Source organism: Diceros bicornis, chromosome 35 (genome assembly GCF_020826845.1).
Source record: "Diceros bicornis minor isolate mBicDic1 chromosome 35, mDicBic1.mat.cur, whole genome shotgun sequence".
NCBI lineage: Eukaryota > Metazoa > Chordata > Mammalia > Perissodactyla > Rhinocerotidae > Diceros > Diceros bicornis.
Genome location: NC_080774.1, coordinates 316811 through 330748, shown reverse-complemented (window position 1 = coordinate 330748; position 13938 = coordinate 316811).

Below are 13938 nucleotides of genomic sequence, written 5' to 3'. Positions count from 1 at the left end.
GCTAGAGATAAAAAAATTAACAGAAATTAAGAATGCCTTTGATGGACTCATCAATAGACTGGACATGCCAAGGAGAGAATGAGAGAGCTTGAAGATATGCCAAAAGAAACTTCCAAATCGAAATGCAAAGAGAAAAAAAATTTTAATGAAACAGAATATCAGGGCCGGCCCCGTGGCTTAGCGGTTAAGTGTGTGCGCTCCGCTCCTGGCGGCCCGGGTTTGGATCCTGGGCGTGCACCGATGTGCCGCTTCTCCGGCCATGCTGAGGCCGCGTCCCACATACAGCAACTAGAAGGATGTGCCGCTATGACATACAACTATCTACTGGGGCTTTGGGGGAAAAAATAAATAAACAAAATAAGAAAAAAAGAATATCAAAGAACTGTGGTACAATTATAAAAGATGTAACATACATATAAAAGGAATACCAATAGGAGGAGAAAGAGAGAAAGGAACAGAAGAAATATTGGAAATAATAATGACTGAGAATTTCCCAAAATAATGATACCAAATCACAGATCCAGGAATCTCAACACCAAGCAGGATGAGAACCAAAAAAATATACACCTAGGTATATCATCTATGCATAAACTCAAAGACAGGAGAAAATCCTGAAAGAAGTCAGAGGAAAAGACACCTTACCTATTGAGGATCAAGGATAAGAATTACATCAGATTTCTCCTCTGAAACCATACAAGGAAGAAGAGAGTAGAGTGAAATATTTGAAGTGTTGAAACAAAAAACCCACGAAGTAGAATTCTGTATCCTGCAAGATTATCCTTCAAAAGTGAAGGAGAAATAAAGACTTTTTCAGACAAACAAAAATTGTGTTTGTTGGCAGTCATCCTGCGTTGCCAGAAATGTTGAAAGAAGTTCTTCAGAGAGAAGGAAAATTATAAAGTTCACAATCTCAGATCTACATAAACAGAGGAAGACTGTCAGAGAAGGAATAAATAAAGTAAAACAAAACCTTTTATTTTTTTATTCTTAATTGATCTAAGAGATAACAGTTTACTCAAAATAAGAGGAACAATGTCATCAGTAATTATAGCTGTTACAAGGGCTAGGAGGAAGGAATTGGGAATATTCTGTTATAAGATTCTTGTGTTACCCATGAAGCAGTATAGTGTTATTTGAGAATGAACTTGGATTATTGCAAACTCTAGGGCAAACATTGTGAAAAGTTAAAACAAAACAAAATTAAAAAAAACACAGTATAATTGACATGCTAAGAAAGGAGAGAAAATGGAATCATATAAAATACTCTACTAAAACCAAAAAAGGTAGAAAAAGAGAATAAGATTTAAAAAAGGAAACAAGAGCAGTGAATAGAAAACAGGAATAAATAGGTCGATATTAACCTAACTCTATGAACACTCGCTCTGAACAACAATGGTCTACACACACCGATTAAAAGACAGAGACTCTCCAAGTGGATCAAAAAACAAAAAACAAGACCTAACTATATGTTGTCTACAAGAAACTGTCTTTCAATATAAAGATACAGATACACTAAAGCTAAGTGGATGGAGAAAGCTATACCATGCTAACACTAATCAAAAGCAACTGTGAGCAGCTATATTAATTTCAGACAAAGCAGACTTCAGAGCAATGAAAATTATCAGGGAAAATGAGAGGCATTACATGATGATAAAGGGGTTGATCCTCCAAGAAGACATAACAATCCTTAATGAATATGCACTAATAACACAGCATCAAAATATGTGAGGGAAAAACGGAGAGAACTACGAGGAGAAATAGACTAATCCACTATGATATTTGGAGATTTCAACACTCTGTATCACAATTGACAGATCCAGTAAGGACATAGTTGAGCTGAATAGCACCATCAATCAATTGGATGTAATAGACATTTATAGACCACTTCATCCAACAAGAGCAGAAAACATATTCTTCTCTAGCTTGTGTGGAACATTCACCAAGATAGATCACATTCTGGGCAATAAAACACACTTGAACACATTTAAAATAAAAATTATACAAAGTATGCTCTCAGACCACAATGTAATTAAACTAGAAATCAACAGATAGCTAGAAAATCCCCAAACACTTGGAAACTAAACAACACACTTCTAAATAACAAGTGGGTCAAAAAAGAACTCTCTCAAGAGAAATTTTAAAATATTTCAAACTAAATAAAAATGAAAATACAACTTATCAAAATTTGTGGAATGTAGTAAAAGCAGTGCTTAGAGGGAAATTTATAGCATTGAACGAATACATTAGAAAAGAAGAAAGATCTAAAGTCGTTAATCTAAGACCTCACCTTAGGTAACTAGTAAATGACGAGCAAATTAAACATGAAGTAGGCAGAAGGAAAGAAATAATAAAAATTAGAGAAGAAATCAGTGAAATTGAGAACAGGAAAGCAGTAGAAAAAATCAATAAAACCAACAACTGGTTCTTTGAAAAGACCAAAAAAACACACCAATAACTCTCTAGACAGGCTATCTAAGAAGAAAAAAGAGAAGACAGAAAAGAAAGAGGAGCCATCACTACTGACCCCATGGATAGTAAAAGGATAATAAAGGAATAATATGAGCAACTCTTTACCTACAAATTTGGTGACCCAGACGAAATAGACCAATTCTTGAAAGACAAAATCCATCAAAACTCGCACAAGGAGAAGTAGATGACTCCAAGAGGCCTGTGTGTATTGAAGCCTTGGAATCGGGAGAGACTCTCAGGAGGGGAAGGCTGTCTGCTGCTGGGTCGTGACCTCTGTCCTGCAGGGGAGATCTCCAATCAGACAGGTGAGTACCTGCAGGGAACACTCCTTCAAATATCCTTCTTCCCAACAATTCAGTGGGATATGAAGGTGCTGAGACAGGTCTCTGTGGGCCAAAGTAATTACTAGATGACCTCAATAAATCTATTGTTATGACCAATAATAGTATTCATTAATTGGGACCTTTTTAATGGTGTTTTGATTCAGTTCGAGTATTTACTACACAAGTAATGAAATTGGCCATCCTATGCTTGTGACACCTCCATACTGTACGCTTTCTACAGAGGAGCCCATTTTATCTCAATCATATAACTTAATGCAATAGTATATGTAATGCATATAAAGTATATTTCGTGGGGTTTTTCGCAACCAAACTGGTGTAATTTTGAATGTGTGTTGTCACCAATGGCAGGATTTTCTTCTTTTCAAAGGCTAAATAACATTCATTGTATGTATATACCACATTTTCTTTATCCATTCATTTGTCCATGGACACTTCCATATCTCGGCTACCGTGAATAATACTACAATGAACGTGGAAGTGCTTTTGGAAGGAGTGTGGCCCTGCTGACACCTTGAATTTGGACTTCTAGCTAAAGTACTCTGCCACTATGTCGCACTGCATTGTGTAGGGAATCAAGGTTCAGGAAAAATCATGGTCTCTCGCCCTTGAGGTCCTAAAAATTCTTTCTTTGTGATGCAAAAGTAAAGGAAGTTAGACAATCCTGGAAAGAGAGGAAGACCCTAATTTCATCAGTAAATGTACAGTAAAATAATTAAAATAGCATTTAAATATCATTTCCTGTCTAATAGAATGACAAAAACCAACAAGAGAGATAATATCTAATAATGACAAGAATTTGGAGGAAAGGCCATTGCATACATTTAAGTGAATTGCATAGACCTGTGAAAAATAATCTGAATACTTCCATTTGAATTTCTTTTGACAAACATATTCCACAACTGGAAATGCATCCCACAGAAATAAGAGCACTATGAGGTACAGGTATACGAAGAAAATTCTTTCTTTTTATTGCAGCTGCTTTAGCAGCAAAAATTGGAAAATCTACAAGTTTCCAACAATATGAGAATGTGATTCATTCAGTCCTCAAAATACTATGGTTCTGTTAAAAAGGATGAGAGAGCTAAACAAGATTTCATGAGTTCTCATGTTAGAGAATCAACATGCACAAAAGTATATATAATATCTATGCATCTTTTTAGAATAAAAAATGAAAAAACTATATGTGTATATTTATTTATATTTTATTATATGAGGCCAGAAACTGATGTGGCAGATTAAAATCAGGCTGCTAAAAGTGACTACCAAGAATTAGAAGGGAAAAGAGGGTGCACAGAGATGTATACAAAAATTTTAAGAAAAAAATTAAATAGTTTATGATAAATATAACATAGGTAATATATCATATGAAATGCAGAATCATATTAAACGAGTATCTACAGAATATCATCTGTGGTATCCCCTTTGCGGAGGATGTTGGGGAGTTTTTTTACTGCCTGACCAATACTTTTCTGTATTGTTTGAATTTTAAACTATTAGCAGATATTCTTTTTTTTTTCTTTTAAGATATAAAACGTGATGATTTAATATGCATATACAGTCATGCGCTGCATAACAACTGTTTGGTCAACAACAGACCGCATATACGACAGTGGTCCCATAAGATTAGTATCATACAGCCTTGGTGTATTGTAAACTATGCCATCAACATTTGTGTAAGTGCACTCTATGATGGTCATACAAGGACAAAAATCACCTAAGGACACATTTCTAAGAACACATCCCTGTTGTTAAGTAACGCATGACTGTACATCGTGAAATGATTACCAAAGTCAAGTTAATTAACATACCCATCATCTCACGTTTTTACCACTTTTGTGTGTGATGAGAACACTTAAGATCTACTCTCTTAGGGCCGGCCCCGTGGCTTAGTGGTTAAGTGTGCGCGCTCCACTGCTGGTAGCCTGGGTTTGGATCCCGGGCGCGCACCAATGCACCAATTGTCCGGCCATGCTGAGGCCACATCTCACATACAGCAACTAGAAGAATGTGCAGCTATGACATACAACTATCTACTGGGGCTTTGGGGGGAAAAAAAAAAAGATCTATTCTCTTAGCAGATTTCAAGTACACAATCCAGTATTATTACCTATAGTCACCATGCTGTACATTAGATCCCCAGAACTTATTCATTTTATAATTGAAAGTTTGTACTCTTTGAACAACATCTCCTCTCTTCTCCCATCTCCCAGCCCCTGGCAACCACCACTCTGCTCTCTGGTCCTATGTGTTCAAATTTTTTAGAAACCACATATAAGTGAGATCATACAGTATTGTCTTTCTCTGTCTGACTTACTTCACTTAGCATAATGTCCTCAAGTTCCACCCATGTTTTTGCAAATGGCAAGATTTCATTCTTTTTTTATGGCTGAATAATATTCCATTGTGTATATATACCACATTTATATATTGTACTCGTAAAACTCTACTCACAAGTCATTCAAATAATAACTCAGTGTATGTAACCAAATCTTTAATTTAGGAATCCTGAAAGAGCACGCTACGGAAGTCACTGAAAGCAAGGTCAGTGCTGCACTGGATGACCATGGAAAGAGGCCAGCTCACCAGACGTACACTGAGAGAAGACACCACAGGAGCTGTCCATTACCAAAGGCAGAGATAACCAAACAATGGCACCCTTTTTGTGACACTCAATTCTTTGAGATGTAGGTCTTGATCAAGACCCTGTTCCACCTCCCGAGGCCCTCCAGGAAGTAACAGCCAGGGAAATAGAGACCAGGATTAGAGGAGAGGGATGGAGGATAAAGCACAAGAGCAGTTTACAGCTTTGAATTGAATAAGCCAGTAGGGAATTAACAAGGAAAAGGAATAAATGTGGGGCGCGTGAGGCGGGAAGACCATCATGGTTCAGATTTCCCAAGTGTAAATTTCCACATGTCCCGCAAGCACCTTCCATAAACCAAAGTCTCCTCGGAAACTCAAGGGCCCTTCGTGCCCTGGGCTTTCCACCTGACACCTGTGTCCAGGTGAAAAAACAAAGCAAGTGAAGTAAGTTGGACGTCCCTTGTGAACGCTGAGACCCTCAGCATTCGGTCCATTCTAAGGGTAGCGATTAACGGTGACAAGAGATTTTCACATATTGAGGTATGTGGGGTAACTATTTGGGTTCAAAACTGATTTGCCTTGAACTAAAAAGCCTGACTTATGGCCTATCAAACATACATTGTACATCTGCTTAACCATTAAAGTAAAGAATGAACTCTCTCGAGATAAGAATGCATACATACTGCCCCTCCTACAAGTAACGCCCTATTGGTAACGCCCAGATTAGTCCCTTTCCTGACATCATGGTCACAGTGACCTGCTAATTTGCAACTGAATACCTCTTTGAAATTTTGATAAAAATGTATCCTGGGCGGGTTTAATGTATGTTCTTTGTTCTAAAAAGATATAAGACTGTACTGAAATCCATGCTTCTCCGGAACGCTTTCTAAGGCCTTCCTGGGTTATAATCCTCACTCTGGCTCAAGTAAACTCCCCTTATTTCTCTTGTCTATAGAATGGTTATTGGTTATTTTGTGTCGACATTGGGAACGGCCCCTCCAGATCCCAGATCTCCCAACCTGTGGCAAGAAGCCAGGAACAACCAAACGTGGTGACAGAGGAGCCTGTGTGGGTGATGGTGAGAAAGCATCACCCCTGAGTCGGGGTTCAGTGGAGCGACCCCAACCCCATGCCGAGATGGGAGCAGCCTGTGGGCCCCCTCAGGGGTCCTCATCACACATTGGCCTGCGTCTCCCCCCACGCTGGCTTGGGGAAGTGACAGGCACAAACAATGAAGGACACAGTCACTGAATAAGCTCTTAAAAATCACACCCAAGGTCAAGTGGGAAGCAAAGTAAACAGTCCCTGTCTAGTCTGAGGAGAGAGACCCGACTCGAATCCTGCACACAGGATGCAAGACCGTAAGCCGAGTCCTTTGCTTGATGCTGGGGATAAAACCATGAGAAGCACGTGGCACCCAGCCCTGGACTGGGACATGTGGGTGGAGGCTTCCCTCTGCTCTGCCCCCTAATTTCTCGTCCACATTCCCCAGACTTGCAGCTCTCTGTGTCAGGCTCCCCCTCCCACAGAGACTCGGAGGTAAGGGCACTGTCAGGGCATCCTCCCCATGATTACATTTCAGAGATGGTCCGCAGGTCCCTGAGAAAGACATTCTTGTGTCATAAGGCTGGCAAGAGGCTTATTTAGCCTTTAAAAAATTTACATACATTTCAAAGAGACAAAGAATTTACAATTACAAATTTTCTAAAGCAAATGCTCTGAAAAAAAGGGGAGTCTCTTTGCCTTTTGCGCCAAGGAAAGTGCCCACCTCCCAGCTTGCATTTACTCGAGGGCGGGATATCTGCCCCCTGCTGCCTGCTGTGGCAAGAGCAGCCTTGTAATTGACTCTTAAAAGAATTGCAAACTCTCTGACAATAACAATTTGCTCACCTGCTCCTTCCTGATCTTTAGCTGAGCATCTTCTTTCTGCATCTAAGGATTTGCTGGCCTCATCTTTGCTTCAGTAACTTGAGCTTCATCAAGGGCAATTTGAACCTAAAGCAAAACATTCCCATTAATTAATTAATTTCCAAAAAAAAGGGAAAAAAGTTACATCATTGTAAGTATACATCATATCATTTTAAGCTTCTGAGATATGAAATATTTATTCATTATTCAACAAAGCTAAGGTATATAATGAAAATCCTGCAACAAATGTAGGCAGCTTCACTTAGGAAATTTTTGAGGCATTCATTGAAATAACACTGAGCTAACATCTGTTGCCAATCCTCCTCTTTTTGCTGCAGAAGGTTGGCCCTGGGCTGACATCCGTGCCCATCTTCCTCTACTTTATATGTGGGACCCTGCCACAGCATGGCTTGATAAGTGGTATGTAAGTCCGCGCCTGGGATGTGAACCTGCGAACCCCAGGCCACCAAAGTGGAGCACACAAACTTAACCACTATGCCACTGGGCCAGCCCCTGAAGTAACACATTTTAAGTTCTCTGTATGTTTTTCTTCTTCCAACATCTGCATGTAGGATAGAAACAACATGTGTTTCAGGATTTCAATAGAAACACCATGCGATATGCTAAGAAGAAGAAAAAGTATTGGCGAAATATACCCTATAGCTAGCCACCATATTCCAGACACAAAGAGTTGCTCCAGTGTGGGCCTAGGAGAAAATTCAAGCACATAAAGAAATGAGGAATGAACAAAATCCTTGAAAGCATAAATATTTTGTGGCAACTGTTACCGCAGAAAGGACATGATCTGCTCACTGCAAGACAAAAGCCAATCGTCAAGAGGCAAGATGGTGGCAGATAAAGGGCATTTTATTACAGCTTGCTAGCAAGAAGGAAGATGTCCAACTAGTGTCTGAAAGAACCATCTTATGGGGGCACAGAATCTTGAAGCAGTTATATAGGCCAGTGGGTTGGAGAGGTGGTTGGGAATGTTGACCCTCTGGTGTTACAGACTGGGAGTGGCCACACCAGATAGACTCCCTGTCAGGGGGCCATGACATTCCTAAGGAACTCAAAAGAACAAAGTTATCGTCTTCTCGCAGCTGAGAGGTACGTGCACAAGCAGGGGTTGTAAAATCTACAGGGCAGTTAGACCTCCTGGAGGGAGCATATCCAGCTGGGTTAGTTAGTCAGAGGTCATTCAAAGTTACAGCAGGGTTTCTTTCCTACAGTATGGCTTCCCTCATGTCAACCTTATGTTGAGCTGGTATCACAACCACCTCTTTCCTGCTTACAAGAAAATGAGGTAGATAGCTGGATGACAAGGGGAAAGCAGACGTGATGGGAAACCTCTCGGGTCAAACAGCTCAAATCAATGGTTTTTCTTAATGACAGAGAAAAAAGTCCAAAGTTCACTCTGAAAATTCTCTCTTCTCAAATCCCAGTTCTGCCACTTCCTATATGGGTAACTCTAGGCCGGTTGCTTAACCACTCTGTTTCTCTGTAAAACTGATGATAACCATAAAGTGACTATGAGATGCAGCCTCAGCCCAGCTCTGTGCCCCAGGAAGCTGATAAAAAGGAAAAAAGAAAGAGAGAGAGAGAGAGAGAGAAAGAAAGAAAGAAGGAAAGAGAGAAAGAAAGAGAGAGAGAGAGAGAAAGAAATGAAGAAAGGAAAATTCTCTCTTCTGCCTTAAGAAGATTGGGCTGCTCAACTTGGATAGAAATCTCACTGGTCATCTCTCTTCCACATTTCTCCAAGCACAGTGACATGCGATGTGAAAATTACCCCATGTTGTGGGAAAAAAATACTCTCTAGGCCCTTAAAAATAATAATCCATTGTGGTATTAATACTTGAAATTTCAGATAATTTTTCTGAAGAAAGTACAGAGTCTTAGACTCCCACTCTTAACTGTTGTTTACAGCATGAAAAATTGTAGGGCTCAACTCACCCAATGTACTAAATTCACCCAATGTATAAAAAAAGCTCAAAAGGCAAATTCTGGTAACACCCAGCAGTGGAACTGAAGCTGGTAAACAGCCATTTATGGTCAGGTAGTTAGTAACTAAAGTGTTTTTTGCAATTACTAATTATAGCTTTTAGTTGTTAGCCCACTGGTTGTTAACTGTGCTTAGGCAATATGCTATCTGACTCCCACTAGGTTCCTATAGATGACATCTCCCTGGAGCCTGGGTCACCATGATGACTGATGTTTGAGCTGTTTTTCAGGAATTAGGACCCCTTGTCCACTTCAGGCCAGCTGAGACTACCAACCTATCAACTGGGCCTGCACAAATGCTCAAGTGACCTTCTTGACATCAAGAGGCTAAAAACTCCAGCCTCAGATGCCGCCATTTTGGGAACATACTTCCTATGAAGAGGCATGAAGCTTGACTACCCTTGCTCAGATCATCAATTACCTGACTTCTCCTCACCTCCAATCATCTATTCCCACACTTCAGACCACCTTGCCCCCTACCCCCTAGATATCCCTGAGCCCCCATTTTCCAGGAGGTAGATCTGAGATAGATTCTCACACCTCTTCGCTTGGCTGCCTTGTGATTAAATCCTTCCTCTCTGCAAACTCGTCATCTCCGTGATTGTCTTAATCGTGTGGCAGGCAAAACAAACCTGGTTCAGGAACAAAACTCTTACCAAATCCTATTCTTGACATTCTAATCCCTCTGGTTCCAAGAGACCACACACACTTTGAGTTATGTCACCAGGACTTGGTTAATGGTTTCGAGTGTTTTGATGTTATTCTACACAAAGCATATTGAGGTCAGTAATGATTACTCGGTGCTTTTACTTCTGTTGTGAGGGTATAATCCAGGAGAATGAAGGAGGTTTTGTCTTAAATTTACTTGCTTCATCAGAGAAAGTCTTATTGCCTTTTTTAACAAGTTTATTTCCTTCACTGATATATACAAATGTGTAAAAAAGGATTCAGAGTTCAAAAATAAAAATTACAGTGGTCTCAAAACCTACCCAAAGTGGGTGGACCCTTTCCAGACTAAGGGTTATGGGTCTGCTACATAAAATGCACAGCAACAGCAGAAGTGTCAGCTAACATCTTCTGGAGAGGGTGAGATGTCCTCCAAAACCCCAGTCTTCCCTGGAAGACACCCCTAATGACAGCATAATATTTTCAGGCAGGACTATATTTAAACACCATGTAAAGTAAATTCTCTTGCCACCTAGAACATATTTCTCCCTTCAAATACTATAAGCAATATTGAGGCCAACCTGAAAAACTTGTCACAATAATGGAATATAATTGCAGTATGGAAACACCTCTTATATGTTATAGGAAAATGCACCCAGAAAGGTCCAACCTGGAAAATCACGGATATTCCCCAAAACTGGCAGCCTTGCTCGTGAGACAGTGAGCTTCCTCTACCCCACAGCATCCAACCCAAAAGCAGGGGCCTCTGGGGTGGAGCGATGGGCAGGTGACTGCAAGTAAGCACAAGTTTCAAGCAAAGTGCTGCAGCTGAGGAGCACAAGCAGAACCCGAGAAAGTCAGAGCTGGGGCCGGATGTTTGAAACCAGTGAAACAGGGTAGGAAATCCTTCCCACCCTCATTTACCTCTGTGCTGTGTGCTGACCCTTCATCTGCAGGAACCCTGGTGGGAGGCAAGTGGAGATGAGGGCAAGTGCAAAAACACTGAACAGAAGACACTGCTTTTGCCTGTGTAGGGGAGGAAGAACTATTCCTCTGCCCTTCTAGATCCTTCTGGCTAGTCTAAGAATTCAATTGACATGACACAGAATAACAGGAGTAAAACAAAGTTTAATAATGTGTATTCACGGGAGAGACTCTGGAAAACTGAGTAAATCCCCCAAATGGCCGAAGCCATCTCCTTCAATACCATCTTCAGCTAAAGACAAAAGAGGGTATTGGGTGTAGTGGTTTGGGGCTTCCAAGGGGAGGAAGGCAATTCACATGGAGATGGAAAAGCAAATGTTTGGTAAACAGATGTTTGCATGCCTTGCAGAGACAATGGGACAGGAGAGGACTCTGCTCTCCAGGCCCTGCCCAATCTCCTCACCACACTTAGCCCGTATTTGTAGAGATCTCTGGTGATGGCTGTTCCTGTTTCAGGCATTTACCTAAAGTCTTCTAGGCAGTTAAGGGGGAGGTAAAAGAAAAGCTTCCTGAGTCTTCTATTTCTTAAAAATAGTCAACCTAAAATAATCAACATCCCAAAGAGGCATATTTTGGGGTGGCATACTCTTTCTTTGGGATTCAATGAATGGCTTCCTGAAGTACGTGATTTTGTGGTCCTTTACAGGGGCTTTGAAGTAATGAACTATTTTGATCATTTTGTCAGAAGATGCCTTTATTTCACCCTTATGATTTGAACTTTTATTGAAGTATATGTGCAGAAAAGTACACATAGAATACAGAGCATGAATTTCCACACTGAACACATGCATCTAACCAGCACCTCCACATCCCCCTTGGCCCCTTTCTAGACTCTAACTCCTCTCCCAAGGGTAATCACTATCCCGAATGGTTAGTTTGGCCTGTTTTTAAACTGGATCTGAGGGGAATTATACATGTGTCCTCTTTTGGGTATGGTCTCTTTCCTCAATGTTATGTTTATTAGATTCATCTATATTGTGCATGTGGTCGTAATTGTAGTTGTGAAGTTTCATCCATTTATTCATCCCTTTTACTGTTGGTGGATAGCTGGGTCATTGCAAGTTTTGGCTACTACTAACAGTGTTGCCATGAACATTTTTGTGTAAGTATTTTGGTGACACATATATGCATTTCTGATGGGAGTGGGATTGCTATCTCTTTGAAAAAGCATATGTTACATTTCATTAAATATTGCCAAATAGTTTTCTGAACCGGTTGTACTAATTTATACTCCTCTGGGAAGGAGGACACAGGGTAGAGAAAGATGAGGAAGGCAACTGCTATTTTCTTCATTAGAAATCTTACTATATTTTATCCGTTGGTTTAGGCATGGTAGCATATCCCAGGGGGAAAAAGGTGATCTAAACAATAAACTAAAGAAGTTTATTTCTTTCTCATGTAAAAGAAGTCCACAGGCAGGCTGGTGTGCTGGCCCCACGAAATCATCAGACGCTCCTTCTCTATTTCTATTGCACCATCCTAGTTAGTGGCTTTCATGTCATGGTCAACTGATAGTCCAGGATGGCTCTGGGAGTGCCCGACATTAGTTCCAAAGTGTAGGAAGAAGGGAAGAAGGACAAACAAGTCCTGTTATTTGCTGAGGCAGTCTTTAGACCATTTTTATTGGGGAATTCATTTTTTTATTGATTTATAAGATACACATGCACATACACACATATAGTATTAACCCTGTCTGTCATACATGTGAGAAATATATTTTCTAACTAATCATTTGCCTTTTAACTTTTGTTAGTTCAGAAATTAGAAGTGTTTACAGTAAAATCTGATAGTATTTCATTTAGAGTTTTTGCCTTTTGTGTCATTCTTAGGCCTTTCCACTCAAGATTGTAAAATATTCATCTAAATTTTTTCCAACTGGCTTTATAAGATCATATATATTGTTATTTTAAAATTCAAATCCATTTGGAATCAATTTGTTTTTATGTGTGAGAAAGTATGCAAATATTTTCCTAATAGTTAACAATTTCGACTAATGTCACCAATCAACAAATTTATTCATTCCCCACCTTCAGCATGTGAAAAAGTCATATACATGTTTTATCTGCATGTATTTTTTAAATTTTATTGAGGTCATATTGGCTTATAGCATTGTGTAAATTTTAAGTATGTATTATTATGTTTCAGTTGCTCTATAGATTGCACCATGTTCACCACCAATAGTCTAATTTTTACCTGTCACCATACATATGTGCCCCTTTATCCCTTTCGCCCTCCCCCTGCCCCCTATTCTTCTGGTAACCACTAATCATTTCTCCTTATCTATGTGTTTATCTTCCATATGAGTGAAATCATACAGTATTTGTCTTTCTCTGACTTATTTCACTTAGCATATTACTCTCAAAATCCTTCCATGTTGTTGAAAATGGCACAATTCTGTCTTTTCTATGGCTGACTAGTATTCCAGTGTGTGTTACGTATATATATATATAACACATCTTCTTTATCCATTCATCTATTGATAGGCGCTTGGATTGCTTCCACATCTTAGCTATTGTGAATAATGCTGCAATGAACATAGGGGTGCATAAATCTCTTTGAATTGTTGATTTCATGTTCTTTGGATAAATACCCAATAGTGGGATAGCTGGATCATATGGTATGTCTCTCTCTTTTTTTTTTTTTGAGGAAGATTGGCCCAGAGCTAACATCTGTCACCAATCTTCCTCTTTTTCTTTTTCTTTTCCCCAAAGCCCCAGCACATAGTTGTATGTTGTAGTTGTAGGTTCTTCTAGTTCCTCTATGTGGGACATCGCCTCAGCATGGCTTGATGAGCAGTGAGTAGATCCACACCCAGGAGCTGAACTGGTGAACCCCGGGCCACCAAAGCGGAGCATGCGAACTTAACCGCTATGCTACTGGGCTGGCCCCACATATGGTATTTCTAATTTTTAATTTTTTGAGAAATCTCCATACTGTTTTCCATAGTGGCTGCACCAGTTTGCATTCCCACCAGCAGTGTATGAGA